The sequence below is a fragment of the Lepus europaeus genome, chromosome 1 (genome assembly GCF_033115175.1).
Source record: "Lepus europaeus isolate LE1 chromosome 1, mLepTim1.pri, whole genome shotgun sequence".
Classification (NCBI taxonomy): domain Eukaryota; kingdom Metazoa; phylum Chordata; class Mammalia; order Lagomorpha; family Leporidae; genus Lepus; species Lepus europaeus.
The window spans coordinates 26,215,012-26,240,041 of record NC_084827.1 but is presented as its reverse complement, the minus strand read 5'-3'; the positions used below and the strand labels follow the sequence as shown (position 1 = coordinate 26,240,041).

The 25,030-nt window shown below is 37.4% G+C and overlaps 1 protein-coding gene and 1 non-coding gene across 6 annotated transcripts in view; one reads left to right on the top strand and one right to left on the bottom strand.

Moving 5' to 3' along the window:
* Positions 1 to 25,030, bottom strand: part of CADPS2 (calcium dependent secretion activator 2) — a 628,355-nt gene that overhangs the window by 305,959 nt on the left and 297,366 nt on the right. The window lies entirely within an intron of this gene.
* LOC133768402 (U6 spliceosomal RNA) lies at positions 18,076 to 18,182 on the top strand. The gene has a single exon (XR_009866950.1). It is a non-coding gene; the product is annotated as a U6 spliceosomal RNA (small nuclear RNA).

The window sequence follows — 25,030 nt, the reverse complement described above, 5'->3', positions numbered from 1 at the left end:
GTCACCCACATGGGAGATATGAACACTCCTAGGCTGCTGAAATCAACCTGGCCCAGCCTGTTGCAGGCATTAAGGAAGTGAAACAGCAGATGCCAAAATCTCTCTCTGGCTTTCAAATAAATTTTTTAAAAATTAAAATGAGAAAGGAGTTGTGAATTTCACTTTGATAGATAGAATAGTGCAAAAACCCACGCAGATGACAAAAACTATGGCCACTCATGACCACACAAACTTCTAGAACATCTCTTTTAATCCTTCTTAGACAAGCACCTTCTTTTTTTTTTTAACTTTTTTTTTTTTTGACAGGCAGAGTGGATAGTTAGAGAGAGAGAGACAGAGAGAAAGGTCCTCCTTTTTGCCATTGGTTCACCCTCCAATGGCCACTGCGGCCGGCGCATCTTGCTGATCCGAAGCCAGGAGCCAGGTGCTTCTCCTGGTCTCCCATGCAGGTACAGGGCCCAAGGACTTGGGCCATCCTCCACTGCCTTCCCAGGCCATAGCAGAGAGCTGGCCTGGAAGAGGGGCAACCGGGATAGAATCCGGCGCCCCGACCGGGACTAGAACCCGGTGTGCCGGCGCCGCAAGGTGGAGGATTAGCCTGTTAAGCCACGGTGCCGGCCAGCAAGCACCTTCTAAACTATTTTGTAATCTTCATCAATATGGTACATCTCTAATTTACTTATTAAAAATTTTTATTGTGAATGATATCAGGCATAAAGTTTGTTTACTAGAGCCTTAAGTCTTTGACTAGATGTAAATGAAAAACAAGTCATCTAAAAAAATTGAGTAAAAAAATAGAAGCTGGCTGGCACTGTGGCTCAATAGGCTAATCCTCCACCTGTGGCACTGGCACACCGGGTTCTAGTCCTGGTCGGGGCGCCGGATTCTGTCCCGGTTGCCCCTCTTCCAGGCCAGCTCTCTGCTGTGGCCTGGGAGTGCAGTGGAGGATGGCCCAAGTCCTTGGGCCCTGCACCCGCATGGGAGACCAGGAAAAGCTCCTGGCTCCTGCCTTCAGATTAGCGAGGTGCGCCGGCTGCGGTGTGCCGGCTGCAGTGCGCCGGCCGCAGCAGCCATTGGAGGGTGAACCAACAGTAAAGGAAGACCTTTCTTCCTGTCTCTGTCTCTCACTGTCCACTCTGCCTGTCAAAAAAAAAAAAAAAAAAAATAGAACCTAGGTGAAACCACTCTAGAGGATTCAGTGATTAGAAAGACACACAACTTGTGTCTTTTTACCATGTCTTGAGCAACAAAGAAAAGAGCTTTTTTTTTTTTTTTTTTCTCCTGTCAGCCCTGGTGTGAAAAATCCCAGAGGGGAAGTATTTACTTCTTTGTTTAGTTAGTTACTTTATGATCTCTTCCTGTTCTCTGCTCTTGTTAAGAATATTAAATTCCAAAGGGAATTCAAGATGGCAGAATAGGGGCCGGCACTGTGACATAGCGGGGAAAGCAACTGCCTGCAGTGCCGGCATCCCATATGGGTGCCAGTTCAAGTCCCGGCTGCTCCACTTCAGATCCTGCTTTCTGCTATGGCCTGGGAAAGCAGTACAAGATGGCTCGAGCCCTTGGGGCCCCTGCACCAGTGTGGGAAGACTCAGAGGAAGCTCCTGGCTTCGGATCGGTGCAGCTCTGGCCATTTCGGCCAATTGGGGAGTGAACCAGCGGATGGAAGACCTCTCTCTCTTTCTGCCTCTCCTCTCTCTGTGTAACTCTGACTTTCAAGTAAATAAATAAATCTTTTTTTTTTTAATAAAGATGGTAGAATAGGGAAAGGATGTACTGCTTTAAGGGGAAAATAGTAGCAAAAAAATAGGTACATTCCCAGGGAAGAGGGGGAGCAGAGACAGCTGGTGGAAATTCTACAGAAGGATGAGGGGCACCATGGATCAGTGTGGAAGGTACAGATGCACAACAATGAACTTGCACACAACACACCACCACCCTTGCTTGTCAAGAGCTGGAGGAAGAGCCAGCTTTGGAGAGCGAGGCGAGAGCAGACTGCAGCAGCCTGTGTCACTGGTAATATAGCCAGAGGGAGAGCCTGGAAGAGTACACTAACTTTGATTCCAGCTGGGAGCCCTGAGGGGGAAAGTGTACCCACATAACACAGTGGGAAAAAAAAGGCACATTTCTCTCCCCATTCCCCTACAATGACGCTCAGCAACCAGCTGGAAGAAGACGCCATATTGACATCAGGAGTGACTGCAGTGGCTTGTGCACATGCCCAGCAACTGGTAGAGACAAAGCACAAGCTGACACTAGTAGCGACTGGTGGCTCATGTGTGGGGTTGGCAACTGGTGAGGAGAACCTGCCATTTTGACACAAAAAGTGGCACGTGTGTAATACAAAGATTTTTTTTTTTTTTTTTTTTTTTTTTGGACAGGCAGAATGGATAGTTAGAGAGAGACAGAGAGAAAGGTCCTCCTTTTAGCCATTGGTTCACCCTCCAATGGCCGCTGCGGCCAGCGCATCATGCTGATCCGAAGCCAGGAGCCAGGTGCTTCTCCTGGTCTCCCATGTGGGTGCAGGGCCCAAGCACTTGGGCCATCCTCCACTGCCTTCCTGGCCACAGCAGAGAGCTGGCCTGGAAGAAGGGCAACCGGGACAGAATCTGGCGCCCCGACCGGGACTAGAACCCGGTGTGCCGGTGCCGCAAGCCGGAGGATTAGCCTGTTAAGCCACGGTGCCGGCCGTAATACAAAGATTTTACAGAGGGAAAAATCCGTATTCTCCACTGACTTTAAAGGGTGTGGCTGGGAGGATTAATAAGGGCAGGGCACCTACGTAGGACTGTCAGGTGCCCTCAGCCTATCAATATATCACAGGCTCTGGGGTTCAAACTGCCAAGGTGGAGCACCCACAGGCAGCTGACACTGGGGACGTCTCTGACTCTCCGTGGATGGGACAGGTTAGAGGGCAGAGTGGATCCTCTGTACCCCATGACCGTGGGATCCTTGTGTGCTGTGATTGTGGGAACACTGTGACTGCTTGACAGGGCTCAGGGTATAGCTGGATCTCTGGGCAATTACTGTGTGAAGTGTCAGAGGCTCAGAGCTCCTCAACTGCCTGGTGTGAGTCACTGTTGCTGGATCTGTGCTCACACAAGGGCTATATAGATCCTTTGTGCAGTTAATGCAGCAGCATGGGTGAGTGTTGCACCTACTGTGGGCTAACCCAGGGCATTTATCTCGGAAGAGAGGAGGTGAGGATGTGATTATACCAACACAGGTGATCACAGGGCTCCCCTGCTGACAAGAGAGGAGATCTACCATGCCCAACTTGGGTGTCACCCTAGATATTTGCCCCATACTGGAGCACTGACTAGAGCTCCCTGGCCACATGCAGCACAAGTCTTTGGATATTGACTGAGAGAACAGACATTCCACTAAGCCACAGTCACAGTTCACAGGTAAAACCATCAAAGGAAAAAGCCAACAAGTATTTCCACAAATGTGCAAAAAATAAACACAGAAATTCAAGAATAAGAATGAAGATAACAAAACTCCGTCAAAGGAACACAACACTTCAATGTGAGAATGTGAAGATAAAGATACTGATGAATGCCTGAAAAAGAATGGAAAAGATTAATTATAGGATTACTCAGAAGCAATGAGAAGCAAATTCACAAGTTAAAGAAATCCACACCTGACATGGAAAAATTTTTTTTCCTTGAGATTGAGATTTTAAAGAGAAATCAATATGAAATATTATAAATGAATAATTTGTCAATTAAAATGTACAGCAGAAAATCTTAACAACATACTTGGTAGGCAGAAGAAGGTATATCTGAGCTAGAATTCTGACAAATCCTGGAAATTTCTCAGACTGAAAAAATATAAATTAAAAATTAAAAACAATGTTGGATATTTAAGGGATACTATGAAAAGATCAAACATATGAGTCTTAGGAGTTCTTGAAAGTGTGGGAAGAGTGAATGGACTAGAAGGCCTATTAGTGAAATTATTACAGAAAACTTCCCTCATTTGAAGAAAATATGTACAAAAGGCATAGGGAACTCCTAATAGACATGACCAGAAAAGATCTTCACTATGACACATTGTAGTCAAACTTTCACCAATAAAACATAATCAAAAGATTCTAGGATGTGCACTAAAAATGCCAGATTACTTTCAGACGATCTGCAATTATACTCACAGTTGATTTGTCACTGGAAAACCTTCAGGCTAGGAGAAAATGGAGAGACAAAGTCCAAGTCTTAAGAGAAAAAAACTGTCAACCCAGAATACTGTTACCTGCAAAACTCTGATTTATGAATGAAGGTGAAATAAAGATCTTCCATAACAAACAGAAATCAAAATAATTTTTCAACACATATCCAGCCTTACAAATGATGCTTAAAGATGTGCTACACATAGAAACACAGAAAGACAGTCATCATTATAAAAGAATGTGAGGGCAGAAAATCTCCCAGTAAAAGTATAAAGGAAATCCAAAGTAAACAATAGGAATATTTATGGAAAAATGGTAGGGTCAAGGCATTATTTATCAATAGTCATCTTATGTTCTAAATAGCACTCTGGCCTCAGAATCAGCCCTTAAGGCATTCGGATCTGGCTGAAGAACCCATGAGAGTATTGTGGGCATGGAAAGCCAAGATACCCTGGAAAAAAAACAAAACAAAACAAAAAAACCTAAATGAGGGATCTCTGCGAGAGAGATCCCAGTGGAAAGAAGGGGGCCATCAAAGATGGAGGTGCCTTTCTCTGAAGGGAGAAGAGAACTTCCACTTTGACTATGACCCTATCAGAATAAGATCAAAGTTGGCGAACTCTAAAGGCTTCCATAGCCTTGGCAACTCATGACTGGAGACTGGGGAGATAATGACGCCATAAACAAGAGTGTCAAATTGTTAAGTCAACAACAGGAGTCATTGTGTACTTACATCCCATGTGGGATCTGTCCTTAATGTGTTGTCTAATGTGAAGTGATGCTATAACTAGTGCTAAAACAGTATTTTTATACTTTGTGTTTCTGTGTGGGTACAAACTGATGAAATCTTTACTTAGTATATACAGAATCGATCTTCTGTATATAAAGATAATTGAAAATGAAAAAAAAAAAACAAACCTGGTGTTCAATTGGAAATTGCATAGAAAATTAATTAATTTCTTAAAAAAATATCATGTAGGATCTCTGTCTTTAATGTGCTGTGCACTGTTATTTGGTGCTATAACTAGTACTCCAACAGTATTTTTTCACTTTGTGTTGCTATGTGAGGGCAAACTGTTGAAATCTTTACTTAATATATGCTGGGCTGATCTTCTGTATATAAAGAGAATTGAAGGTGAATCTTGATGTGAATGGAAGGGGAGAGGGAGCGGGAGGGGGAGGGTTGCGGGTGGGAGGGAGGTTATGGGGGGGAAGCCATTGTAATTCATAAGCTGTACTTTGGAAATTTATATTCATTAAATAAAAGTTTAAAAAAAATAGTCATCTTAAATATAAATGGCCTCAATTTTCTAATTAAACAAAATAGGCTGGCTATTGGATTTAAAAAGAAGATCCATCTGTTTGCTGTCTACAAGAAACACACTTTACAAACAAAAATATACACAGACTGAAAGTAAAAGGATGGAAGAAGATATTTTATAGTAATGGAAGGCAAAAATGAGTAGATGTAGCCATCCTAATATATAAAAAAATAGACTTTAACACAAAAATTGTTAAAAGAGATAAAGAAGAACACTATATAATGACTAAGGGATCAATTCAACAGGACCATGTGACTATAATAAATTTATATACACCCAACCCCAGAGTGCATCACTATTTAAAACAAATGTTAATGGATTTAAAAGGAGTCATAGACTCCAATACAATAGTAATAGGGACTTCAACACCCTATTTTCATTACTGGACAGATCAACTAGACAGAAGAATTAACAAATAAACATGAGAGGTAATCTACAGTATGGACCAAATGGACCTACTATCCACAGAAACTTTCATCCCGCAGATGCAGAATACACATCTTTTCACCAGTGCATGGAATTTCTCTAGGTTACACCATATGCTAGGCCATAAAGTGAATCTCAGCAAACTCAAAAACATTTAATCATACCATACATCTTTTCTGACCAGAATGAAAGGAAGCTGGAAATAAACAACTCAAGAACCTAGAACACATGTAAATACATGGAGACTGAACAACATGCGCTTTAATGAACAGTGGGTCACAGAAGAAATGAAAAGGTAAAAAAAAAAAACTCTAGGAAATGAAGCTGACAATACAACAAATCAAAACTTATGGGATACAGATACAGCAGTATTAAAGAAGTTTACAGAAATTGGTGCCTGAACCAAGAGATTAGAAAGGCTTCAATAAATGAGCTATCAATCCATCTCAAGAACCTAAAAAACAAAATCAAAACAAACCCAAAATAAGCAGGAGAGAAAAAATAATTAGAGAATAAAAAATCAAAACAAAACATTATGAAAGATAAGTGAAATGAAGAAGTGGTTTTTTGAAAAAATAAACAACACTGATATACCACTGGTATAGCTAACCAAAAAAGAAGACTCAAACTAACAAAATCAGAGATAAAAAAGGTTATGTAACAATGGAAACCACAAAAATAAAAAGAACCATCAGTAATAACTAAAAAGAGCTATATGCCAAATTAGAAAATCCAGAGGAAATGGATGGATTTCTGGAGACATACAATCTACCTAAATTGAGTCATAAAGACCTAGCAAACCTAAACAGACCAATAACCAAGATAGAGATTAAACCAGTAGTAAAGACCCTCTCAACGAAGTCCAGGATTGGATGGCTTCACTGCTGAATTCTATGAGACATTTAAAGAACTAATTCCAATTCTTCTCAAGCTATTGAAAACAACTGAAAGAGAGGTAATCCTCCCAAACTTCTTCTCTAAGGACAGCATGACCTTAATTCATAAATCAGAAAAAAGGAAATAGAGAAAGAGAAGTATAGACCAATATCCCTGATGAACACAGATGCAAAATACTAGTTACTCTAATCCAACAACACATCACAAAGATCCGACCAAATCGGATTTATTCATGTTATGCAGAGATATTCACAAATCCATAATTGTGATACATCATATTAAAAAATTGAAGAATAAAAACCATATGATTATCTCAATAGATGCAGAGAAAGCATTTGATAAAATACAACATCATTTCATGATGAAACCTTAAGCATATTCAGTACAGAAGGAACATTCCTCAACACAATCAAGGTAAATTATGACAAATCCACAGCCAGTATCTTATTGGATTAGGGAAAAGTTGTAAGCATTTCCATCAAAATCAGGAACCAGACAAGGATACCCACTCTTACCACTGCTATAAAGTATAGTCCTGGAAGTTTTAGCCAGAGCCATTAGGCAGAGAAAGAAATCAAAGGAATACAAATTGGAAAGGAAGAAGTAAAGTTATCCCCACTTGCAAATGACATGATTCAATATTTAGGGGATCCAAAAGACTCTACTAAGAGACTACAGGAACTCATAAAAGAGTTTGGTAAAGTTGCAGGATGTAAAATCAACACACAAAAATGAATAGCCTTTGTATACACAGGCAATGCAAAGGCTAAGAAAGAACTTCTAAAATCAATCCTGTTCACAATAGTTACAGAAAAAACTAAATACACTGGAATACATATAACAAAGGATGTGAAAGATCTTTATGATGGAAATTACAAAACATTAATAAAAGAAATAAAAGACATTAAAAATGGAAAAATCTTCCATGTGGATTAGAATAATTAATATCATCAACATATTCATACTATCAAAAGCATTTACAGATTCTCAATCTAGAAAAAAAAATGCTAAAATACATATGGAAACACAAGAATAGCTAAAGCAATCTTGTGCAACTAAAACAAAGCCAGAGGCATCACAATACCAGATTTCAAGATATACCACAGGGCAGTTATAATCAAAACAGCCTGGTACTGGCACAAAAATAGACATGTGGACCAACTAAAGAGCCTAGAAACCCCAGAAATCAACCTATACATCTACAATCAACTAATCTTTGACAAAGAATTTAAAATCAGATAATCCGTGGAGAAAGGATAGTCTCTTCAACAAATGGTGCTGGGAAAATTGGATCTCTATGTGCAGAGGTATGAAACAAGACTCCCTACCTTACATCTTATATAAAAATCAACACAAAATGGATTAAGGACCTAAATCTATGACCTGATACTATCAGATTACTAGAGGAGAACACTGGGGAGACTCTGTAAGAATTTGGCATAGGTAAAGCCTTCTTGGAAAAGACCCCAAAAACATAGGCAATCAAAGGCAAATGAGACAAATGGGATTACATCAAGCTGAAATGCTTCCACACTGTATATGAATCATTCAGCAAAGAGGCAACTGACAGAATGGGAAAATACATTTGCAAACTGTGCAACTGATAGAGGGTTAATATCCAGAATCTAAAAAGAGTTGAAAAAACTCAACAATAAGAAAACAGACAATCCAGTTAAGAAATGGGCAAGTGACTTGAACAGACATTTTTTTTTCCTTCTTTTTTTTTTTTTTTTTTGAAGATTTATTTTATTTATTTGAAAGACAGAGTTACAGGGAGAGGTAAATTCAGAGAGAAAGGTCTTCCATCTGTTAGTTCACTCCCCAGGTGGCCACAACGGCCTGAGCTGCGCCATTCCGAAGCCAGGAGCCAGGAGCTTCCTCTGAGTCTCCCACATGGGTGCAAGGGGCCAAGGACTTGGATCATCCTCTACTGCTTCCTCAGGCCACAGCAGAGAGCTGGATTGGAAGAGGAGCAATTGGGACTTGAACCAGAGCCCATGTGGGATGCGGGCGCTTCAGGCCAGGGCTTTAACCTGCTGCGCCACAGCACCGGCCCCAAAGACATTTCTTTCCAAAGAAGGAAATTCAAATGGCAGACACATGAAAAAATGCTTAGGATCACAAGCCATCAGGGAAATGCAAATCAAAACCATGACAAGGTTTCACCTCACCCTAGTTAGAATGGCTTTCATCCAAAAATCAACAAACAATAAATGTTGGTAAGGATATGGGAAAAAAGCATCCTACTCTACTGTTGGTAGGGATGTAAACTAGTACAGTCACTGTGAAAGACAGTATGGAGATACCTCAGAAACCTGCAAATAGATCTACCATACGACCAAGCAATCTCATTTCTGAATATTTACCCAAGGGAAATGAAATTAGCATATGAAAGAGTATCTTCACTCCCATTGTTTATTGCAGCTCAATTCACACTAGCTAAGATATGGAATTAACCTAGATGTCCATCAACTGATGACTGCATAAAGAAATTATGAGATATATACATATATATACACCATAGTGTGTGTGTGTGTGTGTATACTATGTAATACTACTCAGCCATTAAAACAGAATGAAAGTTTGTCTTCTCCAACAAAAAGCATGCAACTGGAAACCATTATACTTAGTGAAATAAACTAGTCCACAAAAGACAAATACTGTATGTTTTCAATGAACCGACGTAACTAATAGAATACCAAAAATGTAATGTATAGGAGTGAAATTGACATTGAGATCCAATGATTGTTTACAGCTTTTGTCTCTACTATAGAGGAAAGGTGGGGTTTTTTTCTTACTATTTGCTTAACTCTTTACTTACTATAGTGTTAATATTGTTTGTATAAAGTAGACTGAAAGTAGGTCATTGTAAAAATTAATAGAGGGAATATGAGAGGAAGGAGGAGGAACAGTGGGAGTGTGGGTAGGAGGGAGCATAGGGTGGGAAGTATCACTATGTTCCTAAATCTGTATACATGAATGCATAAAATTTGTATGCCTTAAATAAATTTAAAAAAGAATATTAAGTTCCAAAAACAGGAGGTAATATTTTATGTTTTTCAAATAAATGTTCAAAAACAGAAAAAAGTATCCTAAAATGGAATGCAGTGAAAGGGTAACCAAAACAAAACCAACATTCCACCGCTCAGGTGACGATGAAGAATGCACGAGCATATTAGGTCGAACCCTCTGGGCCCTGCCTGGCCTGCAGCTTCCTCTCTCCCATCTTCCACTACCTTAAGAAGAAGCTAGAAGATTGAATTTTAAGTTGATAATTCCCTTGAACTTCATCTATTTGAGGAAAACAATGAAATTTATCCATTTGACAGGCAGAGAGGGACAAGCTGAGATGGAAATAGAAGGAACTCTTACCTTTCTGTTCACTCCCCAAATAACTGTAATGACCAGGACTGGGCCATGGTTGAAACTGGGAGCCAATAATGTAAACTGGGTTTCCCACATGGGTAGTAAGAACCTAATTATCTGAGCCATCCACTGCTTCCCATGGTCTGCATTAGCAAGAAGCTGGAGTCAGAGCCAGAGGCAGGTGCTGAACCCAGGCACTCACTGTGGGCCCACAGGCATGTTAACTGGCATCTTAATGGCTAGGCAAAGTGCCTGCATCTTGAAGTTCTTTTTAAAGAGAAAACTTCCTGTGTTTTATCTCTCACTGTGATCACTTGTGTAGGTTCTGGGTGGATGGTCTACAATAATTATTTAAAAATCCCTTCTTTATTAGATACACTCGTAAATAATTCAGGATAATATATATGTTTATATATGAGACACACATCAAAAGTACACTATATATGTTACATATTATATATATCACAGGTATATTATGGGTATGGCATAGAGAAGATGTGGGTGTAGCGTATATTCATATATATTTGTATCCAGAGGTGTAAAGATGGAGAAGGAAGAGCAAGAGAGAGGGGAAAGAAAACAGACACATATCCAGAAATGGATGTCTATCTTATCATTTTCCTAATTTATCCATTCAAATAATGAGTAAGTGTGGTACACAATATCACTAAATTGACTTGCTTTCTAGAGATGGATTTAATTTCCCTCTTTTAAAAAAGAAATCACAGAATTCTGGATATAGTATGCTATATTTTGTTTAGCTTTTTGCAGATTACCTTCTAGTATTTCCTTGTCCGGTCTGGCTGTTTGTCTTTAAAGTGAAAATAGGTATATTTTTATTTTCTGTAAGAGTTTGTGATGAAAATAAAGGAACTGCCTATTCCTGGAATTCACCTATCAAACTGTTGAAATCAACAGTTTCTTTGTGGGAACATATTTGCTACTAATTTTATTTCTTCATTGGATATAGTTACAGGTGTTTTCAAGTTTTTCTTGAGCCAGTTTTGATTGAGTGCTTCTTCCTAGGAGTGTATTTGTTTCATTTAAGTGTTTGTACCAAGTTATAAATATTTCTTCATCCACTGAATATTTACACCATCTGTGGTTATGTCTTTTTTCCATTTCTGTTATTGTTTTTCTTCTTTTCTTTCCATTTTTAACATCAACAGAGGTTTATCTCTTTCATTACCCTTTTCAAGTTTGATAATCCTCTTTATTACATTTATATTCTATTGTATTTTATACTCCTTGTAATTTCGTTCCAAGTTATCTGTTAATTCTGCTGTTCTGAAATTTTAAGCTGAATACATGAGTCCTAATTTTAAGTCTTTAAAATTTTAGGTGAACATTTATGGCTATAAATTTCCCTCAACCATTTTAATTATAATAACCCCTGAATTTATAACATAAAATAATTTTTATGATTCAGATATTTATAAGTATGATTTCAATTACTACATTTATAAAATTTTCCTTTTCTTCTTCACTTTTATTACATCAGATTAAGTAACATAAAATGTATAATAGTAATCTTTTTAAATAATGAAAATTAGCTTTATATTCCACATTATATGTAAACGAGAAATCATTAAAAGTTCACAGATGAGACCAGGGGGTAAACCTCCTCTTGCAATGTTGGCATACCATACTGGTATGCTGGTTTGAGTCCCAACTGCACTGCTTCTGATCTAGCACCCTGCTGATAAGTCTGTGAAAGCAGCAGGTGATGGACCAAATACTTGGGCCCCTGTCACCCATGTGGGAGACCTGATGGAATTCCAGGCACATGGCTTTGACTTGGCCTTGACCTGGCTGTGGTAGCCATTAGGGAGAGTGAACCAGCAGGTGGAAGATGTCTGTGTCTGTCTCTTTCTGCCTTTCAAATAAATAATATAAAATCTTTAAAAAAAACATAAAGTTCATGGAAAATATTTATCACACAAAAACTACATAAGGATTTCAAATTATTTTGCACCAGAATAAACTTACTTTTTAACTCCATTTTATACAAACTTTTTAAGTAAGCTGTGCTGCATGTGTTAATTTTCTATGAGGGCTCTGAAAGAAAATTCTCATTGTATACAGGACCATATGATTAAGCTTATTAACTGTGTTATTTAAATCTATTATATTTTTACTTATTTCTCTGGACCCTTTATATAGCAAGGTAGAAGAATTAACATTTCTCATTAACATTAAAACTTTTTTCATCTTCCTTTACAGTTTTGTCAACTTCTGGTGTTCCATTTGGTGATATAAGAATGTTCAATAGTGACCACATCTGCTGAGTATGAACTATTTCTTAACTTTTACAATTCCAAGACCATGATTACTTTTCAATCATTAAACTTCTGTAAAATTAGAGAAATAACACTCGAGAGGAATGGTGATAGGGGACAAATGTAAAGAAGTCTGAAAAGGAACCCAATCAGCATATTCCAGAATAGATAATCATTTATTTTAAAAAAAAAAAAAAGCTTGTTAAAATACATGGGAAGTGGGGCCAGCACTGTGGCATAGTGGGTAAAGCTACCGCCTGCAGTGACAGAATCCCATATGAATGTCGATTCAAGTCCAGGCTGCTCCACTTCCAATCCAGCTCTCTGCTATGGCCTGGGAAAGCAGTAGAAGATGGTCCAAGTCTTTGGGCCCCTGCACCTGCATGGGAGAACTGGAAGAAGCTCCTGGCTTCGGACTGGTGCAGCTCAGGCTGTTGCAGCCAACTGGGGAGTGAACCATCAGGTGGAAGATCTCTCTCTCTCTCTCTCTCTCTGCCTCTCCTTTTCTGTGTAATTCCGACTTTCAAATAAATAAATCTTTAAAAAAAATACATGGGAAGCGATTAGTAATCTTGAACCTAGAAAGAAATATGAGATATCTGTTCTTGCATCAGTAGGTCGATAGAGGCAAGGCCTGGAAGGATATTACTGGCCTTGTTAGAACATGTCTGCCAGCAAAGTCAAGACATGAGTCAGGGGTAGGAAATGCTGATGGCCGATTTCTGTGCAATAAGTTATGACTTAAATAATGTACTTTCAGGCAGGAGGAAGCTAGGACACAAAGATATCAGGATCTCCTGACCTGTAACAGGCCAAAGGATTAAGATTTACTGGCATTCAACCAAAATGTGCTCCTTTAAAGGGGTGCACAAATAATATAAACATGGTAGCACTTAAAGGTCCTAATAAGTCCCAACATTCCAGGACACAAGAATAAAATAGCAGGCAACACTTTGATCATTTCTCCTGTAAGAAATAAACGTGAACAATGTAAGTACATTTAGAATATTCATGTGAATTCTAGAATGAATGAATGAATGAAAAACCCAAACTCCTTCACCTTCCCACCTACATAAAAGTTGGAAAATAGGCCTATTCAATATTCATCAAAATGTTGCCTTGACTCCTACTTAATTGGCATGTTTAAACACTACCAGTAACTAATGCCAGTTATTATCTTCCTACAATTTTCCCAGTATAACATGATAAAAGAATACATTATCTTTGCTGTCAATTTTCTTTGACACTAAATACACTACCTTTCTCTACATCTAAACGTGAATTATGAGAATTCAAACTTCTAATGTAAATCTTCAAACGAATAAAATCTGTGAGGCACCTTTATGAGCACATTTGGGCTTCTCGACTATGAAAATGCAGCACAGTCCCTACACCAAAGGAAACAACTCATGTTAATGATGTCTTTTCTACTAATATATTGGAAATTTATACAGGAGCCCAAATATGTGGAACAAGTGTTTTTTTTAGTAAGGCTATTTCTAGGAATTTATCCTAACAAAATAACCTGAACTAATGAAGAGCATCAATGAAAACATATTCACTAAAACAATGTGTTCAACAGCAAAAATGTATCTACTAATAGGAGACTGGCTATGGAAATAACAGGACATATTATGGATATTTTTCTGCCATTTATAATGATGGCTAAAGGCAATATAAAACCAAGAATGACATAAAGTGAGGGGAAAAGGAGAAAACATAACACTAATTGTGTACATTTTAATCATTCAAAAGTACTGAATACCTGTGTCAAACAATATTTCAGTATTAGCAAAGTCTCTATCTCTAGAAACTTATAATAGATTATAGAAAATAAAAATTCTATAATCATATACTATAAGACACATTGCTCTCCACCCCTACCTGGAATTCTTAAATACTTCCCTTGGTATATTATAATAACTACAGAACCATATTTACAATTGAGACATAAATGATTTTCAACACTTACTGGCATTTATGATTTAAAACATATTCAAAATCATGAACAGTAAAAAGGTTAAGGTCAAAACCATTTGGATATAAATTCCTATTTTCAACATGTAATATATCTGTGATTAGAGAAGCTAAGTACTTAAAAGTAGGCTCAACTGATGCTCTCATCTATGACAAGCTCAACAGCATTAAGTAAGATATATATAACTTCAAGAGTTATTTCATCTTATATATATATATATATATAAAACACATCATATATATGATTTTTTTTCTTTTATTTAATGAATATAAATTTCCAAAGTACAGCTTATAGATTACAATGGCTCCCCCCCAATATATATGATGTTATTATGTGTAACATATTATATATAACATCATGTGTATATATATGTATGTGTGTATATATATATATATATATATATATATGACAGAGAGAGAGAGAGAATCTTTTATCCGCTAGTTTACTTCCCAAATGGCCACAATTGCTGGTTCTGAAGCCAAGAGCCAAGAATTCTATAATTCTATCAAGGTCTCCCACATGGATGGCAGGGGTCCAATTACTTGAGCCATCTCCTGCTGCTTTTACATGTGCATTGGCAGAGAGCTGGATCAGAAATGGAGAAGCCAGGACTTGAACAAGTACTCTGATATAGAATGCTGGTGTTGCAAGTGGTAGCTTAACCTTCTGACCCAAATCATCAGCCCCTTATCCACTATTTTCTACCTGACCCTTGTTTATCAGTCTTTTACAGTAAGTTTCATATGTTTGATATCCAATTCAACCTCTTGATTTATTCTGACATCCTATTTAAAATGTTTCTCTTCTACCAGAGGTTATATGTTAACATAAAATTATTTAATTTTTAAAAAATTATTTATTGAATTAAAGGTATACAAATTTCATATATACAGATTCAGGAACACTGTAATACTTTCCACCCTATGCTCACTCCCACCCACACTGCCACCTTCCTCCTCCTCCCTCTCCTATTACCTCCATTTTCAAAATGATCTATTCTGTTTATTTTTCACTTAGAAGATTAACCTACACTAACAAGAGTTCACCAAATAGTAGGACTAAAAAATACTGTTTTTCAACCGTAAAGAAAAGGGCATTAACAATCATCAAATCTCAAAATGTCAATTTCACTCCTATACATTATAGTTTTGATACTCAAGTTACCACAGAGCAGGAAAACATATAGTATTTGTCTTTTTCGGACTAGCTTATTTCACTAAGGATAATGGCTTCCAACTGCATCCATTTTGTTATAAAAGACAGGCTTTCATTATTTTTTATAGCTGTGTAGTATTCAACAGTATATGTATGTGTGTGTGTGTATGTTTCTCTCTCTCTCTCTCTCTCTCTCTCTCTCTCTCTCTGTCTCTGTCTCCTGTTCTTCAGCCAGGGAATCCTCATTGTAGGAGAAAGGGGGAATGAGACAGCCCCAGCAGACCTCACCTGCAGGGATGCTGGTCATCGGCAACACTAGCTCCTGCAGGAATCTACAATTATCACTGGGTTGCAGCCAGGCAAGGGGAACCACCTGGAGTATGTATAGTACTTTTGCTTCAGAGAAGGAACTCACAATGGAAAGACAGAGTTCTTCCATCTGTTGCTTCACTTCTCAAATGTGAGAAACAGACTAGGCTGGGCCAGCCCAAAGCTAGAAGCATTTAAATTCAATCTGGGTGTCAGAGACTTGAATACTTGAATTATCACCTGCTGTCTCCTAGGGTGTGTGTTAGCAAGAAGTTGTATCAGAAATAAAGGACTGTGGCTTGAACTACACACTCCTATATGGAATGTGAATGTCCCAAGTGGTGTCTTCAATGTTATGGTAAATGCCCACCACTGGTGATACCATCTTGAGGAAACAGTCACATACTGTTTACGAGGGATGAATGCCCTGTATCTCCTTATCCATAGGACCACACAGACATCACACCATCCTAGCAAAAGGACTAGAACCCTACAAACCCAACTAGACCCAGTTGCAACAGTGTTCTGCACTGCACAGGACAGGTGGTTTGGCATAACAGGGTGGAAACTTCTCCTAGAACCTTAGATGTCCCTGCAGACTTGGGGCCATCCCTTTAAACCTGAAATACAGGACATTCCTGTCCTGGATGATGGCTGGCCTGCCATGGCGCCATTTCCAATACTTCTCCGAGTTTGGTGAGTGCCCTGGACTCTTGCCCCACTATGTACTAAGTCTACCCAGGCTTTGGTGGGTGCTACAGATAGTGCATACCTGTCTTGGACTTCAGCCCAGCAATGCCATGAATCCAGTCACCAACACCAACACCTGTACAACCCTTCTGGGACTAAAAGGAGCAACCCCATCCCCATTGCTGCCGCAGTTAACAATGGAAAAATATATAGGGATGCTATACCTAAGCATCCATCTAGACTTAATTGGTACAACAAACTGACACTTGAAGTCACATCTTCAAGCCACCATTTAAAAGTGGGTTCAGAGGAACCCAGCACTGATTTGATTTCAGACTCCACAGAAAGGAAGAGTACAGATGACAGTTAAACAAACTTGGAAAATTAATGCCTAGCATGGAAGGAGAAAGCTAGGACAAAGAGGTCTTAAAAAAGAGCCAAAAAAAAAAAAAAAAAAAGCTTAGAGATTAAAAACTCATTAAATCAAATAAAAAACTAGGACAGGCATTTGGCCTAGTATTTCAGTTTCCAGTTGAGATGCCTACATCTTGTATCAGAGTGCCCGGATTTAAGTCCTGACTACACTTCCATTCCAGTTTCTTGCTAATGTGCACATGGGAGGTGGCAGGTGATGGCTCCTGTAGTTGGGTCCCTGCCACATACACTGGAGACTTGGACTGAGTTTCTGGCTCCCAGCTTCAGCATAGGCTAGCTCCAGATGTTGTGGGCATTGGAACCAGAAGATGAGAGCTCTGTCTCCCTACCTCTTACACATAGATATAAAGATATAGATATAGATATAGATATAGATATAGATATAGATATAGATATGTAGGTAAACAGATAAGTTTTCAAGAGTCTTCTTTATCTTGCAAAATGCAGTTGAAAGCCTCAACAGACTTGGTCAAATAGGAGGAGGAATATCTGACAGACCTTTTGAAATATTCTAGTCATATTTTTATTTTTTTTAAACTTTCATTTAATGAATATAAATTTCCAAATATATAACAAATTCATAACCATTATATGGCTATAAATACTGCTTATGGATTACAATGCCCCCCCCAACTTCCCTCCCACCCACAACCCTCCCCTTTCCCGCTCCCTCTCCCCTTCTATTCACATCAAGATTAATTTTCAATTCTCTTTATATACAGATGATCAGTTTAGTATATATTAAGTAAAGATTTCAACACATGCAAAAACAAAGAAAGGAGAGATATGGCAGAGTATTAAACTAAGAAACTTCTGTACAGCTACAGACAGGAAACAAGCAACAGAGTGAAGAGACAGCTGACAAAGTGGGAGAGATTATTTGCAAACTATTTATCTAACAAGGGATTAGTTTCCAGAATATATAAGCAACTCAAAAAACTAAAGAACAATAATTCAAACAATAAAGTCAAGAAATGGGAAAAATTTCTGGGTATTTCTCAAAAAAATTACAAATGGCCAAGAAATACTTTTTAAAAAATGACCTAAATGGTGCTCGCTTCGGCAGCACATATACTAAAATTGGAACAATACAGAGAAGATTAGCATGGCCCCTGCGCAAGGATGACATGCAAATTCGTGAAGCGTTCCATATTTTTATTATGTAGGATCTCTGCCTTTAATGTGCTGTATACTCTTATTTAATTCTATAACTAGTACTCCAACAGTATTTTTTTTTCACTTTGTGTTGCTATATGGGGGCAAACTGTTGAAATCGTTACCTAATATATACTAAACTGATCTTTTGTATATAAAGAGAATTGAAAATGAATCAGGATGTGATTGGAAGGGGAGAGGGAGCGGGAAAGGGGAGGGTTGTGGGTGGGAGGGAAGTTTTGGGAGGGGGAAGCCATTGTAACCCATAAGCTGTACTTTGGAAATTTATATTCATTAAATAAAAGTTTAAAAAAAAAATGACCTAAATGAAAGATCTCCGTGAGTGAGATCCCAGTGGAAAGAACAGGTCATCAAAAAAAGAGGTACCTTTCTCTGAAGGGAGGAGAGAACTTCCACTTTGACTGTGACCTTGTCTAAATATGATTGGAGTCGGTGAACTCAAAAGGCTTCCATAGCCTTGACAACTCATGACAAGAGCCTAGGGTGATTACTGATGCCATAAACAAGAGTGTCAATTTGTTAAGTCAACAACAGGAGTCACTGTGCACTTACTCCTCATGTAGGATCTCTGTCCTTAATGTGCTGTACACTGTTATTTAATGCTATAACTAGTACTCAAACAGTATTTTTCACTTTGTGTTGCTATGTGAGGGCAAACTGTTGAAATCTTTACTTAATATATACTAAACTGATCTTCTGTATATAAAGAGAATTGAAAATGAATCTTGATGTGAATGGAAGGGGAGACAGAGCGGGGGTTGGGAGGGAAGTTATTGGGTGTGGGAAGCCATTGTAATCCATAAGCTGTAGTTTGGAAATTATATTCATTAAATAAAAGTTTTTAAAAAATAGAAAAAAAATTCTCAATACCACTAGCTATCAGGAAAATGTAAATAAATAATGTCATTTGTAAGACAAATGTATAACAAATATATAACAAATTCATAACCATTATATGGTTATAAATACTGCTTCATTGAATCATACCATATAAATGACATATAAAAAAAAGAATTGGAGATTTGGTAGTAGTGAGGACGTTTGGGGTCCAGCAATACTCTGTTCTGCATTTGAGTGTTGATTATGAGTATGATCAGAGGGCCAAAAACTCACTGATCTATACAATTATGTGCATTTTTGGTATGTATACTGTACTTTAATAAAATGTGTTTCTTCCATAAAAGAAAGTGATATGTAAATTCTCTTTTCAAATGATAGTATTTTCCTTTCATTTCCAATATAATGGGTGCTTTTAGAAATTATATTTCTACAAAATTATCACTGAGTTATTAAAATAAAACCATGGTATGTAATTTCCCATACTGCAGTAACAAAACATTAAATAAAAATCTAGCTATTGATCTTTCATGTAGCAGTTTTTAAACAGTCTGAAAATAAATAAATGGCCATTTTCATAATTTAGGCATTTTAAGATTAAAATGTTACAACTTTCATCCAGGAATATTTGGTTATATAAAATTCTGGTTTATAACAAACAATGAAACACCAGCTATTTGGCAGTGCTGATTTACATAGTCTCTTAGGAGTCAGAAAAACTTTACAAAAGTTTTCTGCGTTAGATTTCAAGTAGGTCTAACATCTCTTTCTGTCGGCCTATGGGGGATTTTCTCATAAAATTGAACTTGGATTAATTCAGTTCATGAAAACAGTAACAACACTATTATTTTCAATGATTCATACTTGGTAAGAAATAAGATGGGCACTCTTCATGAGCTCATTAAGATGGACCAAGAAGGAACTCAGATATTTAAGAGCAGGATATAGTGAGATCATCAGAAAGACCTGATGGTATCCTCAGGAGGGCCAAACAGTGTCACTGAGCACCTGTGTTTCCTCTCGGGGACCGGGATTCAGGACTAGTTGCGTTGTTGACTGACCTCACAGAACTATGTTTCTGCTCTGTGCAGGTATTTTCACACAGGTGAGCTCCAGTATCTTTGTATTACGCTAAACAAATCTGTATTCCTGGCCTGTATCTGTTGGTTTCTTTCTATTAGTCACTCCTGCTAACGATGACCATTCATACCAAAAGCCATTCAAAGCATTCTGAAGTCATTGGAAATATGTACATAAAAAACAGGTACATTAACAAGACTTGTAAAATAGACCAAGTAGATGCAATATCACAATCTGTCCCCTAAATTGCATAATGTAATAACCAAGGAAAATTGGGAATTAATTCTAATAAGAGAATTACTAAGCATCTGATTAATTATATAAACAGAAATTAAATAAACACTGAAAGTGTTTCAAACACAATGTTAAGCACTGTGCAGATGCTTTTAAATACAGCATTTCTGAATAATATTAGCAATTAAGACAGTTTTATGGAAAATCTAAAATGATGGCACAGAGGGAAGAGCGACTTTTGATATTAAAAAGTTCAATATATCTCAGCTCCTTCACAGGAGTCCAAGTATAGCAAAGGTTTATTTAATACTCAACCATGGTTAATAAAACTAATTTCTCCGGGGAACATGGGTGGCTGGTAACACCATCATTTACCAAGTTCCAAACTACAAGAGTAAAGGAACTTATTTCTGGAAATTCAAGTGTTTGATTCTGACAGAAATGGGAGTGGAAACAATGAGAATGAATGAGCTTATGCAGTGGTGCACTAAGATGTCATAAAAGGTAGGGACACATACTTTCTAAGTCTACGTCTATGCATACATACTTTCTAAGTCTACGTCTATGCACGTATCTACATGTTTGTTTATGTATATAAACACATACTTACCAATAATTGAATAAAAATGGGATATTTAAACTTTTCCATGATTTGTTTCTTTATGTAACACTTTAGGCCTAAGTACATGGATTCACACAATTCTTTTTAACATTGTAAGGTTTTCCCCTTGTGTGCTGTGCCATTATTTATTCAACTACTCTCTGATAATGATTTGCCTTAAGGTTGTTCCTAGTCTTAATACTGCAAGAAATAATGCAACAGATATCCTTGTACATCCTGAACTGCTTTTGCATAAAAACTAAAAGAATAAAAGACCAAAGACAGAATTCCAAGGCAGCCTAGTATTCTAAAGTATTCCTAAATGTAGAGGTTTTTCTAAGAAATTAGGTTGATTCATAAACAATTTACCTATATAGTAAATAAAATTTACTACAAATTGTTCCATTATAATTAAAATCAGTATTTGCTGCAAATACAGTGTTTTGTCAATTTTTAAAAAAATCTTTGCCAAATTGATATGAATTACATACTACTATAGTTTTAAGGATTTTGTGGCTATTTTAAAATTTACTTTATATGAATGAAGTTGAACATCTTTTTGTTCCTTTTTTGAAAACACCAGAGATGTGGGTTTTTTTATTTTTATAAGATTTATTTATTTATCTAAAAGAGTTACACAGAGAAGGAGGAAGGAGAGGCAGAGAGAGAGAGAGAGAGAGAGAGAGATCTTCCATCCACTGGTTCACTCCCCAATTGGCTACAAGGGCTGGAGATGAGTTGATCCAGAGCCAGGAGCCAGGGGCCTCCTCCATGGCTCCCCACACAGGTGCAGGGGCCCAAGGACTTGAGCCATCTTCTAACACTTTCCCAGGCCAGAGCGGAGAGCTGGATCAGAAGTAGAGATGCCGGGACTTAAACCGGTGACCATATGGGAAGCTGGCACTGCAGGCGGCGGCTTTACCCACAGCACTGGCCCCCATCGTTTTGTTTCATTACTGTTTATAGCCCCTGCCTATTTTCCTGCTAAGCTATGATCCGTTTTATTTGTTAAACTCTTTATTTAGAGGATAATTAAACTTTTAACTATAAATTTAAAATGTTATCTCAAAAATAACAAAACATTAAATTGGAAAAAAATTTAAATAATTCACAGTAAAATAAAGTGCAAGATTAATAGCTAGTTATACAGTTTTATCATAAATATTTTTCCATTTAAATTGTAATAGTTATCTATAAAATAGGTTTTAAACTTATGTTATACATCAAGTACATTTTAATCACATTTTTTCTACATCTAACTAAATTAGTTTCAATTGGATGATCAATAAAGTTTGTAAAGGCTGCCTTATTTGTATGGTTTTTTGGCATAGCTGTTAAAGATACTGTTTTGGCTGCCTGTTTCCTTTATCCAAATGCCTGGGTTCTCAGCTCTGTTTCTGATTCCTTCCTGTTAATGTACATCTTAGGAGGCAGCAGGTGATGGTTCCTGTTTTGAGTCCCTTCCCTCTAGACAGGAGAACCGGACTGGGTTTCCAATTTCTGATCCTGATATGTCTTAGCCCTGGCTGTAGTTGGCATTTGGGAGTGAATCAGCAGTTGGGATATATCTGTCTGTCTATATCACTCTTTTTGTCTCTTTGTCTTTCAAATAAAAAATATAATTTTAAAAAATCACCTTAGTTATTGCCAGTACTGGTTTTTCCATACTATACACAAATTTGAAATGTCCATTTGAGATATTTAAATTGGGCTGCATAGAATCAATGGTGTATCAAAGGCACAGCTATAGCAATGAATTCCTAGGCCACTTGGATAAAATTTATCTCACACAAATCACACTGTCATTTGAGACATCAAAGTATTATTTGTATCTTTTCCAATAATACCAAAAATATTATTCTCCAAGGCTAGACACCAAAGATAACAATCTTAAGGAAGTTACTGACATAAACGTCACTATATTGTTCTAACCAGTCTCACATAAACGTGGAAAAAGTTAGACTGATAAACAAAAGAAAAGTGGGGAATAGAGCTGGTATCCGAGTGCCATCTTCAATAGGGTACAGCAGCGGTGAGACAGGGCTATATAGTGCCAACCTCAGAACAGTTTCTGGGCTCAGATACAAACTGCAAAAGCAAAAGGACCCTGTGCAAGTAACTTTACCATTACTGAGTAATACTTTCCTCTCGATATCTTGGAGGCATAAATGAAGTCAATCTATGTTAATGTCCATAAGAGCACAACACCTACCACAGAGAAAAGTGCACAGAGTGTTAACTATTGCTATGGTTTTTAGCTCTACTGTCTAAGCAAATGATGCATATCTTAAAACTAATAGTTTCAAACATTAAAGTCTGAATCTATTTCATAAAATTTCAACACTAAATCCAGGAAATAGCAGAAATGATGACAGACATTGGCAGTGAAACATGGCAAATGAGAAAAACAAAGACAGAAAGGAAGAGAAAGATAGAATGGAAGAAGAATGGAGGGAGCCCAGAGAAAGGAGAGAGCGGAAGGGAAGATTAAACAAAGACCAACCTTAAGTAGGTAGAGAAAATTAGAAATTGAGTTGCTTTTAATCTTACTGTTATATTTTTAATCTCCTTTAAAAAAGAGTTTACAGTCTAAAATGTTGATATGACACAGATTTTAGTATAAGAAGTAAAAATATCCTTTAGGATAGTTTTTTTTTTTTTTAATTTAGGGGATAATATTTCAGAAACACTGATGAAAACTTTTCCTTATAATGGAAAGAAAAATACAAAGTTATTTGTTTCATCGAACATGACCAGGGAAGAAGAAATCCTGGGGTGACATCTCGTACTCTTTTTCAGGCAGAAAAATATTTGGGACTGGGTCAGGGTGGGTGATGAAAGGAAAACGCTCGGAGCATCACCTTCACTCTCGCCTTCGCTCTCCCTTCTCGTTCTCTTTTAAGAGATGGCTCCTATTTTGCTGCTGTAAAGACTGCTAAAGCCTCAAGAATGGGATAAAATTGTTCTCTAACGTCTGTATTTCTTTCATGAAGTATTCATGCCATTAAAACTCCATATCCAGAGGAGAGAAATCAGATTACCCTCATATCATTTTCTTCTGGGAAAGTCTAGCAAGCACATTAGCATCAAATCCGGTTTCAGAAAAGACAGAGATATAATCTCTCTCGAGCACTTTCCTTTCTCTGCCTCACAGCCACATAGTTCAAAGACATTAGCTTGAAGCATCTAATTTTAAATGAACAATTTGTCACATTTTCATTACAATCTTATATGGTCAAGGCAGTATAAAAAAAGTGTACATTTTGTAAGATGAAAACCAAGATTTTTAAGGACTTGGGGATAAGAACACAGCCTAAATAAGCTAGTTTCTTAACTTTATGTAAGTTAAATGAATTGAACTTTCAAAGAATAAAGTTTGTTACATATAAATCACGAGGATGAGGTTTCAATAATAAAATGCAACAATCTGGATATATTTAGCTTTCTTAAATTTTAAGATTCAGGCCTCGTCTCCTGTGTTGGTTGGTATATGTAGAGGACTAATTTTTTTTCCTTTATTCACTCTGCTCTTGAGATACCATGGTTACTAAAGAACACTAAAATTTACTTTAGGAAGATGGAGATAATGATAAAATGTAAAGAATAGCTATAGGGCTGAGAAGAACAGAATGATCAGAGCCAAGAATCAGGCCAAATCTAGCAGTAGAGATGTGGAGGTATAAGCAGATCAGTGCATACCCTGTGGGCATCAGGCAGATATTGCAGACTGGGAACAATCCAAAACAACCAGCTAAGCAGGATGTGCAGAGAAAGACAAACATGGGAAAACAAATACAGAAGATGGCTAATGAAACTTGAGAAGATTAGGAAATTTTTGATGTGCTTCATTCAGCTGCAAACTTGTTTCATCTGTCCTGAACAACAAACCAGCCCCCAGCAATAAGGGGAAGCCAGAAGCCAAGCTGCTGTTTTACACATAAACCATCAATGGCTTTTTAGTAAGTGACTTGCTTCCAACACCAAACTCTGGAATATGAAAGTGCTTCCTTTTTACTTCCTCTGGAATGAAAATCTAGAAAGACTCTGCAGCTTGGAGAAGTATTAAGAAAATCTGTC